Below are 20,885 nucleotides of genomic sequence, written 5' to 3'. Positions count from 1 at the left end.
ATCTTATGTCAGGATCAATCTCACCATTTGCTTGTTTAGCAATAAAATGCTGACCAGAGTTTCTCTACCAGTGAGAACCCCATCTAAAATGCTGTGCCAGGAAAAAATAAAGCAAACACTATAATTACTGCACTGCTCACTCTTGCACAATCAAACAGGATAAAAAATAGGTTGGACTGTTTCTCTTGGTAGTTTTATTGAAGGCTAGAAATGAAGTAGCATAACTTAGACACAAAGGGTCTGGCGCGTCTCTGCAAATCAGCAGGGATGCGCCAGAATAGATGTGCAACGCAATTCTCCCCTTGCGCCACCACGGATGCGTTGGATTTACAATGTGGCGCACCGTGGCGCAAGGATAGGCGGATGCGTGTCGCATCTTGTGGCGTAAGGGCGGTGTATTGCTGGAGTCGTGTCGCAAGCGTGACTCAACTCCAGCAATGCTCAGGGGCCGCCCATACTTACCATGGTGCATCACTCCTTATCCATCACTCCTCACTCCTTACGCATGCTTCAAGCAGGAGTAAGGGTTTAACGCAGGGGCGTCATAAAACTGACTCAGTGAAATCTTGTAGATTTCACTGCGTCACTTTTACGAGGCTTTCCTGCGACGGAAAGACCACCCTGCGACGGAACGCCCACATGAAACCTGACGCAGGTTTTTATGTGGTCAGGGCTTTACAACGTGACGCATCTGCCTAGATGCGTCACGTTGTAACTAAGTCGCAACATGGAGCATGGTTTACACCGCTGCTGCGTCACAGAAGTGACACTTCGGCGGCGCAAATGTGTCGCTAGAGGCTTGTAAATCTGTCCCAAAAAGACACAAAATAAGATTAAAACAAAAGTTTAACTTTGAACTGTCCTGTGGGAAATCACATTCTCTATCCCTAGACTTTGTGAGCTAAAATGCAAAAATGTGAAAAAATTCCTTATATAAAATCCCCGAGGACTTTCCCTGCAGATTCTAACTTTCACTCACACGCACACAGATCACACATGCAGACGCTCTGTCTCACAGACACACTCATACACAGACACGCACTTTCACTCACATACAACCACTCTCACCCATACGCAGAAACATTTAAAAAGTTTTCATTTTTCTCATCTTATTTCCTGCATTGGACCCATTTGGGCAGCTACTCTTTCTGATTCCAGTGTTGGAGAGCACTGAAACCTCACACCTGCACAGGAGCTTGCAAGTACCAGGTTTCACTCTGCTTGTTCGCCCCATTCTTTCTCACTCTGTGTCGAGTAAAATATTATTCTTGCTTGGCATAACAAAAAAATACAAATGGGCCTGAAAACAAGAATTTAGCCTATTCACAGGACACGCCACTGGTCATGCCCCGCCGCTGCCTGCTTAGTGCACATCATCAGGCCGTGGTCCCGCAGAGGAGTGGCACAACAACTACACCAATCCTGATACTTCTTTCATGTTGTTTATAGTAGTATGATAGCAGCATCCGGATTGGAAAGGGCAGGAAGACACAACGCTCCTCTAGAGACCAGGAGGCGGCATCTCTGATCCCTCGGCTCACTTCTACAGCATCCATTGTGAAGAACTGGAGGAAGCATGTCCGGTTGGCCATGACTGGGTGAGAGCTTTCTGCTTAATTCAGAGACTCTGTCCCTCACCACCCCTTGTTGTAAATATTTTTGTCCACCCTAAGCGTGGAAGGGTATTCTCAGATGTGAGACCCTTGCTCATTGCACCATCAGGATTCAAGCAAACCGGGCCGAAGACGGCTGTAATGCCAGAAACCGGTCCCCGGGAGCTTGTTTCCTTCCCAGTGTAAGAATTGGCTTTTGTAGTTTGGTTTGCCCTGTTCCCATCATGCACTGGGACAGGAACAGACTAATTTGCATACAGCCAGGTTCTGAAACTGGGATGGTGCAGTGAGCTAAAAAACGGTGTTGGATCTAGCCCTGATCTCTTGACTGGGTGAGAGCTTTCTGCTTAATTCAGAGACTCTGTCCCTCACCACCCCTTGTTGTAAATATTTTTGTCCACCCTAAGCGTGGAAGGGTATTCTCAGATGTGAGACCCTTGCTCATTGCACCATCAGGATTCAAGCAAACCGGGCCGAAGACGGCTGTAATGCCAGAAACCGGTCCCCGGGAGCTTGTTTCCTTCCCAGTGTAAGAATTGGCTTTTGTAGTTTGGTTTGCCCTGTTCCCATCATGCACTGGGACAGGAACAGACTAATTTGCATACAGCCAGGTTCTGAAACTGGGATGGTGCAGTGAGCTAAAAAACGGTGTTGGATCTAGCCCTGATCTCTTGACTGGGTGAGAGCTTTCTGCTTAATTCAGAGACTCTGTCCCTCACCACCCCTTGTTGTAAATATTTTTGTCCACCCTAAGCGTGGAAGGGTATTCTCAGATGTGAGACCCTTGCTCATTGCACCATCAGGATTCAAGCAAACCGGGCCGAAGACGGCTGCAATGCCAGAAACCGGTCCCCGGGAGCTTGTTTCCTTCCCAGTGTAAGAATTGGCTTTTGTAGTTTGGTTTGCCCTGTTCCCATCATGCACTGGGACAGGAACAGACTAATTTGCATACAGCCAGGTTCTGAAACTGGGATGGTGCAGTGAGCTAAAAAACGGTGTTGGATCTAGCCCTGATCTCTTGACTGGGTGAGAGCTTTCTGCTTAATTCAGAGACTCTGTCCCTCACCACCCCTTGTTGTAAATATTTTTGTCCACCCTAAGCGTGGAAGGGTATTCTCAGATGTGAGACCCTTGCTCATTGCACCATCAGGATTCAAGCAAACCGGGCCGAAGACGGCTGTAATGCCAGAAACCGGTCCCCGGGAGCTTGTTTCCTTCCCAGTGTAAGAATTGGCTTTTGTAGTTTGGTTTGCCCTGTTCCCATCATGCACTGGGACAGGAACAGACTAATTTGCATACAGCCAGGTTCTGAAACTGGGATGGTGCAGTGAGCTAAAAAACGGTGTTGGATCTAGCCCTGATCTCTTGACTGGGTGAGAGCTTTCTGCTTAATTCAGAGACTCTGTCCCACACCACCCCTTGTTGTAAATATGGAAAACCATACGGCCAAACTGACATGCGTACTTTATTGCACTGCAATCGTTCTGATGGGCAGGGTGGGACTGCCACTCATTATACTTGGATCAATCAGCCCACGGGGCGCAATCAGGCCAGGCGTGGTTACAGACGTTGCTGGTGTCCGCTGCTCAGAGCACTGTGCCACTGCCAATCATTGCCACAGTGCAAGTGCTCCCTATATAAAGTGTATATGTAGATTGGTTTCCATGAATGGCTTATTTGGTTTACTGTTAGACCCCAGTAAGGTGCACCAGGAGTGCCAGGGCTTGTGAATCCAAATGCTGCTAGTGGGCCTGCAGCACTGGTTGTGCCACCCACAGAAGCAGCCTGGTAAAATGTGTCTAAGGTCTGCCATTGCAAAACCTGTGTGCAGTCTGGTACTGTCATGCTGACTGGGCAAGTGCACCCACTTGCCAGTCTCTAAACCTTCCCTTTACTTCATGTGAGTCACCCCTATGGTAGGCCCAAGAGCAGGGTGCATTGTAAGCCTAAGGTAGGACAAGACCTGATGTGTGTGGCATGTCCAAATAGTGAATTAATTACAACCATTTTCGTTTTTCACTGTGCAATGCTTCCTGTTCTCATAGGCCAGAATGGGCTGCTAGAATTATTACACTCTATAATATTAGCAGACTCAGGGAACATGGTAGAAATTCGAGTTTAGTATGCCTGAACTCAGAATAATAAAATACATCTTTTAGTGAGGTTTATTTTAAAGTTCTGTGTTTGCAAATGCCACTTTTAGAAAGCTGGCATTTGCTTGCCTAACCATTTCAGCCCGACTCTGCTCTGATGTGTATCTGCTGTCTGGTTACGGTGTGTAACAGGGCTGGGGGATTCCAGGAGACAGGCTGGGCTGCCAGGTGGTGAATAGAGAGATTACACCAGGATGGGTGGGAGGAGTGCCCCTGGGCTCTGACTAGGGCAGTGCTCTGCCACCACAATGCTGGCTCCACCTCCTGGGGAGTGTCTGATGTCTCTGCCCTGCACCTTGTGAAGAGAGAGGGAAGACTGTCAACAGAGTACTCCTGGACTGTACTTGTCGTCCACAATACTGGCTCCCCCTCCTGGGGAGTGTATGATGCCTCTGCCCTGCACCCTGAAAGAAGAAGGCAGCCTCATGTCAACAAAGTGCTCCAAAGCTGAAATGAACTAAACAAAAGCCCCCCTGGCCTGCAAGAACAAAAGATTTGCAGTATAAGTATAGGAGCCCTGCTGCTAAGAAATCAGATACTGTTTAAGTCAAGAATAACCTCTGCCCGACGAGAAGGACCTGGAAAAGCTGCATGGAGGAGCACTGTCTCTGACCTGGGAGACTGGCCTGTGGTGGGTGCCTTGCTGCAAGAAGGAGAGGAAAAGACTGAAGTGACTTTGTATCAACTTGTGCATTTTTTAAAACAATCTCCGAGGGCTTGGAAGCGAGCTTGCCCCTGAAAGGAGTCCCAGGAACATTGGACTCCTCCTGCCCTCACAGCTAGCTGGACCTTGCCAAAATCTGTCCTGCCGCTGGAGCCGCGACCTCAGTGCGACCCGTAATCCTGCCCGTTCTCAAGCCCGTGCCTGGCCGCCCTGCCCCGTGGGTTGCCGCTTGTCACTTCGAGCCGTAGCTCGCACCGTTTGCCCAGGGCCGCCCGCACGCCGCTTCACCCTTTCCTGTAAGCCGCACTGTTTCACCGCCTGCCACCGCCTGGACTGAGGATCGAGACGCCCCGCACACCTCAGCCGGCCCGTACGCTCGCAGCATACCACCCGCCGAGGAGCACACTGGTGAGATCCCCTGACAGTGCCACACCAAAGGTATTCGGCCCGTACGTACGACACGTAGCGGCCGCATCGTACTGCACTGGTTCTTGGACAAGCAACACCCCACTGGTGAGGGTACGACTCGTACGCCGCATCGACCGTGACCGCACTGTGGCCCGGACCGTCCGCCGCACTCTCCCGTGGCCCCCGCTCTACGGCGCACCCCCAGGCGCCGCACACAAGCCAGGACCGCATCCGAAGGAGGGGCCACCCATGCTTCCAGCCTGCCGTCACCTCAACCCGCCTCGTCCGAGCCGGATAACAAGGTACTGTGAGAGTCGTGCGCAAACTCGTGCGCACCGGACCAGAGAGTCTGCAACGTTGAGTTAACCCTTTGTACTACGAACTGTCCCACAACGTTCCGCAGTGTCAGCACGGCGCTCACGGACCCTAACAGACACGCATTCCTTTGAATAATCATAAAGCCTGCATAAACAGTATTGTGGACCATTTTTCTTGCACAGTTATTGGTCTTGTGATAAAATCCTTATATAAAGAAGATATTCTTTTTATACAAACCCTGTGTGGTGTCCCTGGTGTAGTGTTGTCACTAATCTACTGTGTGTAATTACAACTGCTTAAGCTGCATTGCCTCTGAGATAAGCCTTGTCTGCTTGCAACACACTTCCTAGAGGGTGAGCAGGGGTTATTTTAGAGGGTGATCCCCTTATCCTGACCAGAGGAGATTGTCCCTGCTTGTCACAAGTAATTGCCTGTGCCAACCAGAGACCCCAAATTCTAACACTTGTCAAATCCCCTTGCCAACACACCCTGTCGTTGTTCGCCCCCCTCGGTTACATAGCACTTCCAAACCCCCCTCCCCCCACCTCCCTCTTGTTGTTCACTCCCTGGGCCCACAGCAGCAGACTGCCTCCAGCTGTCATCAGATTACCTCTAGGTCATTCTAGGAGCTGTTCTTCTGCGCTGGGCACTCCTCCTGCTGCTTCTTATAAAGGCTGCAACTATGAAATCCCTTCCTTGCAAGACTAATGAGGATTGCACATGTGTGTGCATGGAGAGCTAAGACCCTATCCCCACTCTCCATGCGCCCGCATGGGCAGCCCTCGTCAGTCCTGCAAGGAAGCAGTTTAATTAGTTGAACCAGAAGAAGCGATGCAGAAAACTGCCACAGCTTCTCATTGCTGAAATCCAGGTAAGGCCGTGGGGGGGGGCAAACTCCGCCACGCAGCGGAATCTGAGTTTTTTGCTGAATTACATGCTCCCACGGACAGTGGAGGTGGCGAAACTCGTCAAACTCCGCTAGCGGAGCGGAGATTGCCACCCACCCCTAGTTACCTTTAACATTTTGAGACAAAGATGAGTACCAGGTTGGTAACTTACCCAGCTTTTGTGGATATGCCCGAACTTTGTGTAGTAAATTATCTCAAGGCTTATGACGGTGGAGCTCAGGCCGACAGGTGAAAAACAACTTCTGATTGCCATTAAGAAACCGTTTAAGGCGGTGTCTTCCCCATCTATTGCCAGGTGGGTAAGATGGATTATGACGTAGGCCGGGATTGATAGGCACCTCTTTGTGGCAGATTTGGTCAGGGGGGCCATAGTCTCCAAGGTGGTACAAGTAGGTGGTAGACTTGAGGATATTATGAATGTGGCAGATAGGTCCTCAGAATCCACCTTTAAGAGGTTTTACTTTACCCGGTTGATGACGCCACATTCTTGGTGGTAAGTAAGCTTTAAACTTGCATAATCCTCTGCACTGGTTCTGACACAGAATAAAAGAGTTCCTTGTTAACATGAAAGAAAGTTTTAATTCTATTAAAGACGTGGAGGCAAAGATTATCCTACCTCAGCATCTGCGAATTCTGCTTCCCTGCCCTCATTAAAGGGAAAGTACTTTTAGTTTGCATTAGATGACTTTCGCTGGGATGGAGTCTCAACAACTGTCAGGTGGTATACGTTTCATAAATGAGATGTATGGTGGGGCGTCAAGGTACTATGCCTTGTTTGATGATGTTATAATTCCAGTAGAAGGTTACTGTCAGTATACAATGACATGATGTGATGTTGGTTTTCTCATGCGATTAGTCTTGTAATGTGAAGGACATTTCAATGTGTTCAGATCCAAGGTCAGAATCTCATAGATAGATGTTGTTATTTTTTGTAGGTTTGGATTCAGGATGAATTGAGGTTACTTGTACTCAACTTCCTTGAGTGAAGAAGAAGAAGGACTTTGGACACATGGATATATATGGACATTCGGTCTGTGTAGCCAATGGCTATTGGTTGCTATGGACACTCTGCCTGGGGTTCATGGGAAGTGTAGTGTTATAAGTGATTTTTCTACTTAACTTTGAACTTGCTGTACAATAAAGAGTGAAGATAGTAATGCATAATCCTCGCCTCCGCGTCCTTAATAGAATTAAAACGTTCCTTCATGTTAACTAGGACATTTTTCAGTCCCAGCTTGTCGTGTGTAACTCTACTCTTATGGGAGTGAAACTGTAGTAGGACCAACTCATGGTATATTGAGGTATAGGCACTGAAGAAAGACTCATGTTTCAAGCGCTTTTCCATATTAGAGAAAGGCACCTTGGAAACTGCTCTCACTTATTGGAAAGCATCTACTGTTGTTGTAGTCAAAGAAATTGCATCTTACAAGCAGCAATTTTAGAATCTCCTGCATACTTGTTTTTTCATTCTTGCCTATATTTGGCCTCATTGAAACCAAATCCATATTAACACCCATGGTCTTTTTGGTTCATCAAGGTTCACCTCCGTCACCATGGGAGGATGGGATAGACCTTTTGGAAACTATTAGTTAGCCCTTGATGGTCACAAATGTATGGCAGGAATTTAAAAAGTCTTATAGTTGAGTGTGTTGGTGAGTGAGGTGCAACAAATACTTAAGTACTTACCAGATATTTTAGATGCCATGAATCATCCTAATGAGGATGGGTACAAGTAGATTACATCTGGAGAGGAGATTTGCACTGGAGACTAATTTAGCAATGATGAGACAGAAATTGTGTACTCCCCCTCAGAAACTGAAAGAATCCATAGATGACTCTGTGTCAAGATTCCACAGACTGTCTGTAAAGTGCCAGTTTGGACAAATGACTGATTAGCTAATAAGGAATCAACCTTTGTACAGTGCAGGAGTAAGAAAATACAAGAACGGTTGTGCCCAGCGAAAAATCCATCTTTGAAGATGCGAAAAAAATTGCCAAAATTGTGGAAGATTCTGATTTTTGTGTGTGGGAAATTGGCAAAATGGACACAGCAGAAGGAGGGGTGTGTCTACCATACATAAAGACGATGGTAAACAGGAATACGTGGTTGTGTTTAAATAAGTATGGAAAAAATGGGGAAAAATGTCAGTAGAAAATTGTTGCACAAAAAACAAATCTAAGGATTTGCTTTAGGTGTCGAAGCAATTTTCATTTAGGTGATTCTAAGTCCTGTTTAGCTACTAATAAGTAGTGGCGTAACGAACCTTGAAGGGGCCTCCCTACAGGGTAAGTGAAGGGGCCCCCTCCGGACTCAAGCTAGAGCTCCCCGGCAGAGGTGCGGTGCTGACGGGGCCCCCTGGAGGGTGAGGGCCCCCCACACCGCGGGGGCTGCAGGGGCCTGTGTTACGCCCCTGCTAATAAGGAATGTTTGAAGTGTGTACGTTGGGGCCATTAGGCTCGGGTGTGCAAGGGCAGTGCTAAAGCAAGTAAAGCAGCGACAGATAGGGGTGAAATCTTGGTTGACAATGGTGAAGATCGCATTTGAGACGTGGAGCACAATGGTGATTGTGAGGGCAAAATAACTCGTCCTGTAGTGTTGTTTTTGGTCATGTTTGTAGGGAAGTAGGATCTGCCTCTTATGGTTACCCCCACTTTTTGCCAGCTGTTACACTGTTTTGACTAGTCTGACTGGGATCCTGACAAATCTGGACCCCAGTCTATCTGCAATCTCCTTGGAATATTATGCCATGTGCCTTGGTACACTCCAGATTGGATACTGGGGTACCCTTATAAGTCCCTAGTATATGGTACCCATGTACCCAGGGCTTAGGTACCCCTGAGGCCTCCTATGGGCTGAAGCATGTATTGTGCCACCCTTGAGAGGCCATGCAAAATGGAACTACAGGTCTGCCATTGTAGTCTGTGTAAGCTGGTGCTTGCACCACTTACTTTAGATATAGGTTCACTATCTTTATAGGTCACTACACTAACAATCCTGAAGGCAGGGTGCTTGGTTTTATGTGAGAGGCTACCCTCGATGAGCAGAGCCGCTCTGCAGCCTTCGGAGACCATTCTCCCGGGTTGTCTATGACTCAGCCAGACATATAGGTAGAGGTGCATTACAACCTCGCAGTAAATGCTATCTCAAAAACACCTGAAACAAAACGTCTGAAGCGAACTTTGTGGGTTCACTGGCCTTTCCGGTGCCAGCCTTCTCGATGCGGACATAACAAAATGGATGCTGCCGACCAGAGACACATTTCTGCCCTCCGGCTGCTGAGCCGAGCTCGAGCAGAGGAAGGCAGCACAATAGGAATCCTGTCATGAGGAGGTGTGACCACCTCCCAGACAGGGTTTAGTGTATTGGGTCTGGGTGGGTGCACTTCCAAAGTGCCTGAAAGTCTGCACCTGGGGCACATTTGGTGTCCCTGTGCATAGTCCAACTCAAACAAGTTTTTGGATCAGTTTGCTCCTGCTCTTGCACGAAACTGGATAAAAGACATGGGAGTAACCTCCCCTCTGTCCAGACCCTCCCCTAGGAGGGTCCCCTGGATCTGTCCAACCCTCTCCCGTGGGTACAAAAGGGCTTACCTGACTGTAGGACCTTAGATTTTTTGTGGGCAAGATTCTGTAACAAGAACCCACTGACCTTCGACTGTCTGGAGACTCTGGACTTTGCTGGACTTCGACGGTGCCTGACTTCGTCCCCCTCTCCGTCCAAAGTATCATCTGTGCCCTTGCACCATACAGGCTCCATTCAGGACCTGTGGAGCACTAATGACAACTGAAGAATCTCCCTTGGGGTGAAGGAGTCACTCCTCTGCATGTGCAGACACCGTAATGCAACTGATTAGTCTAAAGATCCTGAGCTTCTACAGACTCCAAACGCTCCAGCAACATAGGAGGTAGGATCCGAAATTCCTAGAGGTTGAGCTGCCCTCTAACCAAGCTTGAGGCCAGTATCCCTCATGGGGATCGCATAACCCGAACCCCTGTGCACTGCGTACTCTTGCAAGTGCATATACTTGTTGGCAATTTCTAAGCTTGTGCATTGGACTCTGTGTAGTCCTGACCCTGAGCAGTATTTCCACCAAAGAACTTTGGCCTCCTCAAACCGAGTGCTCTGTGGGCTGGTACTTTGTGATCTTGCTTGAGGTCCCCTCGCGACTCCTGGTCATTCGCTCTGTGGGTCCTCTTGAGGGTCATCTTGATTTCTACTGGGCTTCTCTGGTTGCTTCAGATGTGCCCGGACTCCTCATTGCTTGTGAGTCCCCTGGACCTTGGTGGTCCACACTGTAACCTGCTTGACCTTCCTGCATGGGTTTCTATTGCCAAGGCTTGTTGGTGCTCCAGCTGGACACTGGCCCCTCAGTACTAGACATCCTTCGTGGGACAGCTCCTGTGCAGCTCATGGTCATCCTCGACATTTCCTGGACCTTGTTGCTGCTGAGCCAATGCTGAGCCAAGCATTCCTTCTTCGCATCTGAAGCACCCAACATCGGTGGGCGTTCGACTACCGAGCCCCTTGGGTGGTTCCATGTGGTCCAAGTGATTCTACGTGTTCTAGACTTTGTCTCGACTCCAGTCATGGTTCTTATACCACTATTTTAGTATAGGGTTTGGTCTCCTCCTGGAGCCCACTGTGTATTGTGCTACTTACAACTGTTTCTTTGCTAAAGTATTGTGTGCTTTGTGTTGTATCCTGATGTGGAGGATACTAGGGAGTGTTAAATAAATAAATACATACTTTTATAACTACTGTGTGGGCCTGCTTTCATTTGATTGATACTAAAGGTAATATTCTGGTAAAACAAGCTGCTGCACATTCCTTCAAGATTAAGCCTGAAGGCTGCTCTACACCGGTACCACTAGATCCCTTTCTAAAGGTTATCTTATACCTCATACATCATAAGGGTCATTTGGACTGGTGCAAGGTGCCCACTTTAATTTGTGGACAGCATATTCCAGGCCAACTTCTCATAATGTTTAGGTGGATTTGATGGTGGATTCCATGTTTACCATTATTCACAAAACATTGTTTTTTAAGAGATGGCCTAATGCTGCACTGTCTTCTAAGGACATCAATCCCATGGGTTATCAGGGAGAGATCATTGCCTTTCAAGTTTATTTTTCAGCGCCCACCAAATTTGAGTTACGTGAGGTAATTAGCAAGGTGTATGTGGCAGAAAGTAGATTTCTAATTTTGGGCTGGGTACACCAATGTTATCTACCTATTATCATAAATATCAGGGCTCCCAACCGAGCGATGGTGTGAGTGACACTGATATTGAGAGTATACTGGAAGAAGTCAAGGATGTGTTCAGAGAACAATTGGGCCAGTTGAAAGGATATGTCCATGAGATGAAGCTAAGGAAAAGAACAATACATATGCAGCATAAAGAGATGAGAGTTCCTGTCGTGATTAGGAGTGTAGCAAAATAACGGTGGACGGCATGCTTCATGAAGGGACAGTGTAAGCGACAAGTTAGGCATCTCCTGTGTTCGTCGCAGAGAAAAGCAATGGTCAATTGCACTTCTGTGTGGACTTCAGAAGTGTGAATCATGAGATTGTGACAGACAAATTCCCTTTGCCAAATGCATATTAAATTGTTTTATTGTTGAATGGAGGGAGCCCTTGATTGGGGAGATAAAGTTCAATCATGTTGGATCTCTCTGCGGCCTTCGATATGGTCCATCATGATCTCCTGAGGGACCGTTTGTCAGCTTGCGGGATTCAGGGTAAGGCCTGGAGGCTTTTGAAATCTTTTTTGAAGAATAGAACACAATTACTGGCCTTGGTCAAATATTGCTCTAATCATTTTTCTTTACCCTGCGGTCGTCTTGTCTTACCATACCCCAGTCCCATTCTTTTTAATGTGTATGTTTCCTGTTTGGCCCTGTTAATTAGATCTTTCGGCTATCATCTTACTTCATATGTGGATGACACGCAAATGGTGGTGTCTCTGCTTCCAGGACATGCATTAGAGGAGGGTAAGAGGTTTCATGACAGTATGAAATCAGTCAAGACATGGATGACACAGAATTGTTTGAAACTTAATTCAACAAAAACGGAAGTAATCATTTTTAGAAACAATTCCAACTTCTGGGCCCCTGGATGATGGCCAGCAGAGCGGGGCACACTTCGAATGCCCACTAAGAAAGCAAAAGTTCTGGGCGTCTTAGTGGTGATAAGCTTACTTTTGGGGTTAAGTCAAACGCCGTTACATCAGCCACCTTTCAGTCCCTCAGAATGATAACAAAAAGAATGCCTTTACTTTCGGAGGACTTCAACGTACTGTAACAACTCTTATCAAAGCTGGTCTTATGTAACAGCCTTTACCTAAACAGTCTGGAATGACCTCCCTCCTCACCTCCAAAATCTCCCCTTCACTCGCCACTTCAGGAAGGAACTCAAGACCTACCTTTTTGACTAAGGCTTCTCTTGCCTTAGTGCCTGGATACCCCTTAGGGTGATACGCTGCGCTACACAAACACCGATTGATTGATTGTGATATCGCAACCTCTATTCTAAGAAACAGGGCAATGTGGGAATTTTTGGCAGCATTTGCTACTTTCTGCAAGTTATAGAGTGCTGAGAATGGAAAGGTAATGTTGCAAAAAATAAGTCTATTTCTGAACCCACTTTGGAAGAAGAAGGGTCTGCCCTCTCCAGTCCCACTCACTCGTTACCCTCCACAACCCTTGTAGGAGAGTAGGATCTGCTTGTTATAGTTACCCCCACTTTTTGCTGATGTTTCACTGTTTTTTACTTTAGTCTGGCTGGGACCCTGCTAACTAGGACCCCAGTCTAGCTGCTTCCTCTCTAAATTGATTGCATGTACTTTAGGTACACTCCAGATTGGATTCCGGGGTACCCTTATAAGTCCCTAGTATATGGTATATTATGTACCTAGGGCATAGGCATGTATTGTGCCACCCCTGAGAGACCGCTCAAACTGACACCACAGCTCTGCTACTGCAACCTGTGTAAGGTGGTGCATGCACCCCTTACTTAGATATAGGTTAACTATATCTACCTTATATCACTACACATATAAACCTATCAGTCGCCCCTATGGCAGGCCTTATCAATCCTGAAGGCAGGGTGCTGGGTTTTGTGTGAGAGGGTGCCCATGCATGAGCAGAGCCCCTCTGCAGCCTTCGGAATCTATCCTCCTGGGTTGTTTGTGATGCAGCCAAACATACTCTTAAATGCTAACTTCAAAACTGCTGCAGGGAAACATGTCGTGTTTGGTGTCAGTACCTTGTGTGGGAGGTATGATTCCACCGTCCTGGAGGGAGATATATGACACCACTGGTACACCCGGTACCAGCTTGACAAAACCTGGCATCACAAAATGGATGCTGCCACCACAGACACGAGTCTGCCCTCCTGCTGCTGGATGAAACTCTGGCAGGGAAGGCTTGGCAATAGGTTTCCTGTCACAGGGAGGTGTGACAGTAGGAGAGTAGGGTCTGCTTCCTATGGTTACCCCCACTTTTGCTGTGATTCTCTGGTTTTTCGACTTTAGACTGGCTGTGGCCCTGCTAATCAGGACCACAGCCTAGCTGTTCTCTCTCTAAATTGTAACCATGTACTTTAGGTACATACCAGATTGGGTATGGGGTTACCTTTGTGAGTCCCAGTACAGTGTACAATAGGTACACAGGGCATAGGTGCATCCAAGGCCTACCAGGGGCTGCAGCATGTATTATGCCACCCCTGGCTGGCCCCCAAACTGACACCACAGGTCTGTTCACTCAGCCTAGGTAAGGTGGTGTAATCACCCCTTACTTAGATATAGTATCCCTATATATATATATATATATATATATATATATATATATATATATATATATATATATATATATATATAGACACATATACACCTATACACCTATAAGTGCTTGGTTTTATGTGAGAGGGTGCCCTAGCATGAGCTGAGCCCCTCTGCAGCATTCGAAACCATCTACTTATAGCTGTTCTATGATATAGCCCTACCATATACTCTTAAGTGCATTATAATCCTCGCGGTTAATGCTAACTTTGGTTTGGCCTTATCAAAACAGGCTTGTAAGGTGTCAAACACTTTGGAATACTACCCCCCGCAAGTCGTGGCGGCGGGGGTAGCATTCCACCATTCTAGAGGGAAAAAACATGTAGTTACTGCGAAACCCAGTAAAAGTTAAACAGAGCCCCAGCATCACAAAATGGATGCTGCTGCCACAGATACGAGTCTGACCTCCTGCTGCTGGACGAAACTCCGGCAGGGGAGGCCGGGACAATAGGTTTCCTGTCCAGGGAGGTGCTAGCACCTCCACAGACAGGCTTTAGTGTATTGGGGCAGGGAGGGCTGCATTCAGTGAATGTTTTCCAGACACTGCCTGGGGCACACAAGGTGCTCCATGCATAGTCCAGTACAAACCGGTTGCTGGGGCAGGCAGCCCCAGCTCTGGCGCGAAACTGGACAAAGGAAGGGGGGTGTAACCACCCCTACTCCTGATTCCCCCATAGGAGGGACCTAGTCAGGTAGTCCAGCCCACAAACTTACTATAATTATAGGAGCTGTGTCCCTAGGACTTTAGATTACCCTGGATTAATCTTTGCAAGACATATCCTGGACCTTCGATGTTCCATTTCGACTGGAAGACGGAAGACATCCCCCTTGTGGTCAAGGAGTGACCACCCTGTTCAAAGAGGCACCAACAGCAACTTTTCGGGTCTGCCTTTTCGAGGCTCCCGCCGGATCCTGAAGAATCTGTGACACAGGACATGGTCTTCCAAAAACCTCTGACCCCGACCCACATCCACAGCAAAGCTGAGACACATGGCAGACACGAGAGACGTGGGACCAGAACTCCTGGACATCCTGCATTTTGCTAACTGCATCGACTCCCGAGGTACCCTCGCAGTTGTGCATTGGGGTATGAGAAGCGCCAGCCCCGAGCTCCCTTTGCACTGAAGCACAGGCCCCCACACTCGAGTGTCCCGTGGGCCCCGCTTTTGCATTTGAGCTTGACGCATCTTCCCGGTTCCTTGCCTGTTGGCTAGTGAGCCCTCTGAAGACTTTCCTTTACTACAAACTTACTTTCCTGGTTGCTCCAGGCTTGCTCCAGCTTCCCCGCAAAGGAGAAGTGCCACAGACCTTGCTGGTCTGCAACAGAGCCAATCTTGACATCCTGAGTGGGTTGCGGTGGCCAAGGCTTGTTGGGTCCAATCCAGATACCGACACCGCTGTCAACTAGATCCTTTGTGGGACAGCTCGAATCCAGTGCCTGGTCATCGTCAATGCCTCCTGGACCTCGTGGCTGAAGAGACAAGCTCACCTTCTTCACCTGAAATCACCCGACATCGCCTGGTTCCTTCCTGGTCACTGGCTAGTGACCCAGATTCTTTTCCTTCTGCTTTCAGGTTCTTCAGATATTTGACCCACCATTGGATCCACCCGGACACTTTTCCTCTGGTCACCTGCAGCACTTCTTTGCAGCTCTCCATTGAAAACTATGATGAAACCAGACACAAAAAGGCACCTATGCACCCGGCTTCCCTGGGTGAGGTAACACGAGTACTCCAGTGCTCCCATGGGTCTTGACTCTCGAAGTGTCCTAGTTTAAAAGGGTTCCATCCAAGACCATCCGGAAGTGTCCTTATATTGTACTTTTATAACTTCTTCGTTTCCCATAGAAAGTGAAGGGTAACCCGCGGCTGTGTTTAGACACTGCACACATCTCTCGTGGTCCTCGTAATTCATAACCTTTGGTTGTTTAGAGTAGCCCCAGCGATTCCACATGCCCCAGGCCTGCTTTCTATTCCACACGTGGTTCTTATACCACTATTTTAGTATATGGTTTGTGAGGCCCCTAGGGCCTAACTGTATTTGTGCAACTTATTGTATGCTAATTGAGATTCTTGTATTGTACTTTGACCTCTGACCTCATAAAGAGTGCAGAGGGGTTGTGTTTAGATTAAATACATATATATTTGATATATACCTTGTGTGGTGTGCTTTCATTTGGTATTCAAGGGATTATAATTGGTAAAACAGCTTGCTTCACAGGCTCTCTGAAGACTTAGCCTGATTACTGCTGGTCCATGCTACCACTAGGATAGCTTTCATAAGGTTGACTTTACAACCAGCATCAATAAGGGTCGATTAGACTGGTGCAAGGTGCCCACTAGAACTAGTGGACATCATATGCCAGGCTAACTTCTCACAGTGACCACCTCCCAGACAGGCTTTGGTGTATTGGGGTTGGGTGGTGCACTCTGAAAGTTCTTTAATATCTGCAAGGGGGGCACATTTGTTGTCCCTGTGCATAGTCCAGTTCAAACCGGGTGGAGTGTGGGTGTTCCATGGGTGGAGCCATTTGCTCCTGCTCTGGCGTGAAACTGGACAAAGAACATGGGTGTAGCCACCCCTCTGTCCTTACCCTCCCATAGGTGGGTACCCAGAGTTTTTCCCACTCCTTCCTTTATGTTTACAGTAGGATCCCTGACTACAGGACTTTAGATTTTACCTGGACGAAACTCTGATACAGAAACCAAGTACCTTCAACGATCTGCACGACCCTGGATGACTGAAGAATCTCCCTTAGAGTAAAGGAGTTACTCCCCTGCTAAGCAGGCACCTAAACGCATCTGACTGGTTTGCATCTCCCGAGCTCCTGAGGACTCCGAAGAATTTTGCAACACAAGAGGTGGGTTTCCAAGTGTCCCCAAGGTCGACTAGTGCTCTCAGCAAACCTGAGACCGTATCCCTTATGGGGACCGTGCAACCCGAACCCCTGGGCAGCGTGTCCATTTGCAGAAGCATACGCTTTTTGACAATCCCTGAGGCTGTTCTTTGGGCTACTTGTAGTCCTGACCCGAGCAGTGTTTCCACCAAAGATTACCAGCCTACACTCCACAAGTGTTCTGTGGGCTGGTATTTTGTGATTCCTCTTGAGGTCTCTTCGCGATCCCTGTTCTGTTGGGTCCCTGTGAAGGCAACTTTAACTTTCAAAGGGATTTCCTGGTTGCACCAGACATGCTCTGACTCTCCATCGCTTGGGGAGTCACCAGAACCTTGCTGGTCTTCACTGAAGCATCTCTTCTCTGACCACGTGGGTTACAGTTGCCAAGGCTTGTTGGTGTTAAATCCTGACACTGACCCCCCAGAACTCGACATCCTTCGTGGAACAGCTGACCTGTGGACTTTGGTTATCCTCGACGTCTCCTGGTCCTCATGGTTGCAGAGTCAAGCTTCACCTCTTCTCAACCGACATCGGTGGGCATTCGTCTATCGAGCCCCTGGTCACTAGCTAGTGACCCAGACTCTGTCCCCTCTGCTTTCAGGTTTTTCACATCTCCGATCCAGGCTTGAATCACCCCGGACACTTTTCCTCTTCTAGGCAGCAACACTTTGCAGCATCACAACTTTGAAAACGACAAAGATTCCCGACACCATTTGACACCTATGCACCCGGCTTCCCTGGTTTCGGTAACACAAGTACTCCAGTGCTCACAAGGGTGCTGGCCTTAGAACCTTCTATGTTTGAAAGGGTTTGCTCAAATTCCTCTCCTAAGTGTCCTTAATATTTAGAATTCCAACCAAGACTTTCCCGTAGAGTTGTACGGTGCTGGCGGCTTTGTTCTCACACTGCACACGTCCCCGTGGGTCCCCTGTGTCACTACCTTGGGTGGTTCCTTGGGGTCCCAGCAATTCTACGTGCTCTAGGCACTGTGTCTAATCAAGTTGTGATTGTTATACCACTTTCTTAGTGTATTGTGCTACTTACTGTCATTCTAGTGATTTATTATTGTGTGCTTTGTGCTCTAATCTCATAAACAGGTTAGTAGAGAGTGTTTAGTAATAAATACATATTTTTATAATAACACTTGTGTGGTTGTCCTTTCATTTGGTCATTCAGGAGCTTAAAATCTGGTAAACCAAGCTGCTGTACACTCCTTCAAGACTTAGCCTGAAGGCTGCTCTCCACAGTTACCACTAGGATAGCTTTCAATAAAGGTTGTCTAAACCTACCATCAATAAGGGTCGTTTGGACAGGTGCAAGGCGCCCACTAAAATAGTGGACAGCATATGCTAGGCCAACTTTCACAACCCTCATAAACCCATCAGAAAAACAGACCCATGAGGGAAAAATAAGGATCCGTCCCGACAAGATCTGCTGAGAACAAACCGGCCACGATGAGAGTTTAAAGAGGCATCTCCAACTAACTTGGCGGCCACCTTCCCCCTTCATGTAACCCGTTGCAACTTTATTTTAACTTTTCTTAATTTCATTTGTATAATTGTGAAATATCACATTTCAAGGTATATAATGGTTGACCCAGCACTAACTTCATTTCTTTACTCCTGAGGTTACATCACAAGACGACCTGCAATAATGCCAATTCGATTTGATGATGTATCTTGCATGTACCTTTGTGCACCATTGTGTTCAAACAAAACATGGTAAATAAAAAAACACACTTGACACTTCTTACTTTATGTAAAAACAGGTAAGGAACGATCATTATCTCCAAATTATTATTTGGCAGCACCATTTATTTTTTATGTAGGTTCTAATTGTTGTCACATGGAGAAATATGTTGTGGAGAAATCGAAAAAATGTGTCAGAACATGAATAGATTTGCATAACCACAATGCTTTGGTCAAAAGTTTGTTTCTTTTTACTGACTTTCTGTTTTGAAGGGGCTACCAAACATGGGCCAAAGCGGATCACTGACACAACATCGACAGTCAAAATATCGAGAGGACAAAATATCAAAGTAAAAATATCAACTGCAAAAATATCGACTTCCTATCTTCAAACAGGTAAGTACAAAAATATCAACTCCAAAATATCGAGTGTAAAAAATTTAGACTGTCAAAATATTGATTTTTTTAAATGTCTTAAAAGTAAATTAAAAGTAATATAATATTAAATGAAATTATTTTAAACATATTTAAAATACTTAAATAAACGTAAAATTGAGAAATATTAATGTAACTAAAAAAATATATATATTTTAAATACATATATATATATATATATATATACATATTATTTACAAAACATATACAATATTTTTACCGTAGGATAGCGAAAGGGTTAAATTTACTGTAACGACTCCAGTGAGTGCAACAGTAGGGAAAGCATTGGATAGCGTAGGGGTAAAAATTTACTATTCCCACTCCAGTGAGTGCAACAGTAGGGAAAGCGTTGGATAGCGTAGGGGTAAAAATTACTATTCCCAATCCAGAGACTGTAACTGTAGGGAAAGCGTTGGATAGTGTAGGGGTAAAAATTACTATTCCAACTCCAGAGAGTGCAACAGTAGGGAAAGTGTTGGATAGCGTAGGTGTAAAAATTACTATTTCCACTCCAGAGAGTGCAACAGTAGGGAAAACGTTGGATAGCGTAGGGGTAAAAATTACTATTCCCACTCCAGTGAGTGCAACAGTAGGGAAAGTGTTGGATAGTTTAGGGGTTTAATTTACTATTCCAACTTCAGTGAGTGTAACAGTAGGGTAAGCGTTGACTAGCGTAGGGATAAAAATTACTATTCCAACTCCAGAGAGTGCAACAGTAGGGAAAACATTGGATAGCGTAGGGGTAAAAATTACTATTACCACTCCAGAGAGTGCAACAGTAGGGAAAGCGTTGGATAGAGTAGGGGTAAAAATTACTATTCCCACTCCAGCGAGTACAACAGTAGGGAAAGCGTTGGATAGTGTAGGGGTAAAAATTACTAGTCCAACTCCAGTGAGTGCAACAGTAGGGAAAGCGTTGGATAGCGTAGGGGTAAAATTACTGTTCCAACTACAGTGAGTGCAATAGTAGGGCAAGTAAACACTTCTTATTTAAATATAAATAATATAAATAGTAAAACCAATTACAAATTAATTCAAATATTTTACAATTGTGTTAAATATATTAAATAATCAATTTAAAATAAAAATATTTAATAATAAAAATTACCTACTACTACTAATTATTTACCTATTAATAATAAAATATTTAACAATTTAAAAGTATTTTGAAAAATTAACTCAATAAATTTTTTATTCAAAAATGTAATTACTTACAATTAAATTACTTCACAAGCTATTCCCCTAAAAAACACACAACCCACTACAGAAATTAATTTAATAAAAGTAACATAATTATCAATTAATCAATTACAATAAAGTACAAGATATATTTTAATTAATTACAAATTAATAATTAATTCTAAATAAATACCAATATTTAAAATAACATATTTAATTCATTATAATGAAATTACTTCCCACCCTATTCCCCTATAAACCCACAACCCGCTACAGAAAATAAATTACTAAAATTAACATATTTATCAATTATTCAATAAATTTATTTACCAAGTATTTTTTAATTAATTGCCAATCAATTATTAATTATCAATTAAGTCTATATAAATACCCACAAATTAAATTACATATTTAATTAATTATATTAAAATTACTTCCCACCCTATTCCCCTACAAACCGACAACCCGCTACAGAAAAAAAGTAATAAGATTAACATATTTATCAATTAATCAATTACAATTAATTACCAATTATATTTTAATTAATTGGAAATTTTTAATTAATTGATATATAATTCTAAATAAATACCAATAACTAAAATAACATATTTAATTTATTATAATTAAATTACTTCCCACCCTATTCCCCTATGAACTGACAACCCACTACAAAAAATAAATTACTAAAAACAAAATATTTATCAATTAATCAATTAAAATTAATTAGCAATTATATTTTAATTAATTACCAATTAATAATAATTTAACAATTTATTTTAAATAAA

Source organism: Lissotriton vulgaris, chromosome 3_2 (assembly GCF_964263255.1).
Source record: "Lissotriton vulgaris chromosome 3_2, aLisVul1.2, whole genome shotgun sequence".
NCBI classification, from domain to species: Eukaryota; Metazoa; Chordata; class Amphibia; order Caudata; family Salamandridae; genus Lissotriton; species Lissotriton vulgaris.
Note: the sequence above shows the minus strand (reverse complement) of the source record.